The following is a 1,421-nucleotide window of genomic DNA, read 5'->3' on the forward strand; positions in this document are numbered from 1 at the left end:
CTTTTAGTAAAAGAGTATTCATTTATAGTACTGCGTTTGGATGTATTAAAAATTTCAATATTCCAGATAATTCAGAGACATTTAAATGTCAACAAAATTCCGTAAAACATATTTGAATGAGATCAAGTCTTCCTAGTTAAAAATTTTATTTTATCAGTAAATTTAGAGAAAAATAGAAAATCAGTACTTTGGGTCAAATAACAATGTCTGGCATGTGAGTGTCACCTAAACAAGTGCTCTTCATCATTATCATTAAAGTAGCAGTGGCACCACGTGCTTTCCTGGGACCGGCTGGTCTGTTTTACACTGATATAAAGTGAAGAAGGCATTGAAATAGCGAAGGGAGGCCGGGCGCAGTGGCTCATGCCTGTAATCCCAGCACTTGGGAGGCCAAGGAGGGCGGATCACGAGGTCAGGAGACTGAGACCATCCTGCCTAACATGGTGAAACCCTGTCTCTACTAAAAATACAAAAAATTAGCCAGGCATGGTGGCGGGCGCCTGTAGTCACAGCTACTCAGGAGGCTGAGGCGGGAGAATGGTGTGAGCCTGGAAAGTGGAGCTTGCAGTGAGTCTTGCACTGGCACCTGCAGTGAGCTGGAGTGCCTGCACTCCAGCCTGCCCGACAGAGCGAGACTCCTTCTCAAAAACAACAAAAAAGAAAAAGAAATAGTTAAGGGGGGGGCGATATAAATTGAATACTTATGTAAAACACAATTTTTAATAAAAAGTAGCATTTAACATTGTACAACTATAGATGAGACTATTAGTCTGAGGTCATAATATGTTTACTTCTATTGACAGAATAACTTTACTCACAAAATTCTTATTTCAAATAATTTTTTCTGCTGTATATTTGTGAGCTTTTAGTCAAATGTTATCTGAGCCGAATAGAAATCAGCAAAATGAATCTTTATTTTTCCACAAGCATTTTATTATTCATGTACACGCTTATTTTTCTTAAAATACATTAGCTTTTAACAAATGATTTATACTTTTTTTTCAGTGTGGTGTTTATTGCTGAGAAATGGCTGTTCTACCAGGAAACTGCTATTCTCAGCTCTATCCACATTGACTAATAGTGAGTGGAAGTGATGTGTGGATAAGAAGCAAATGTGTCTTCACTACATTTCTTTTCCTTCTAATTCATTCCTTGAAGAAAGAGGAGGATGCTAAAAGAGGATGAAAGAAGATATAATCCCTGAAAGATCATGAAGAAGTCTTCTTAACCAGAAAAAAACCCCACAGGGGATGGTGATGTTAGCAGAAAATATATTATTGTGCTAAGGCTCTGAAATTTCAGTAAACAACCTGCATTGCTTTAACAAATACACTGTTTCTTCAGTTTTGGTTCTTGAGGATATGATTCAATTCACTGGTGAATCAAAACTGAGAGGAGAGTAACTTATCTGTTAAGGTAAG

Source organism: Colobus angolensis, unplaced genomic scaffold, assembly GCF_000951035.1.
Source record: "Colobus angolensis palliatus isolate OR3802 unplaced genomic scaffold, Cang.pa_1.0 Scaffold12, whole genome shotgun sequence".
Classification (NCBI taxonomy): domain Eukaryota; kingdom Metazoa; phylum Chordata; class Mammalia; order Primates; family Cercopithecidae; genus Colobus; species Colobus angolensis.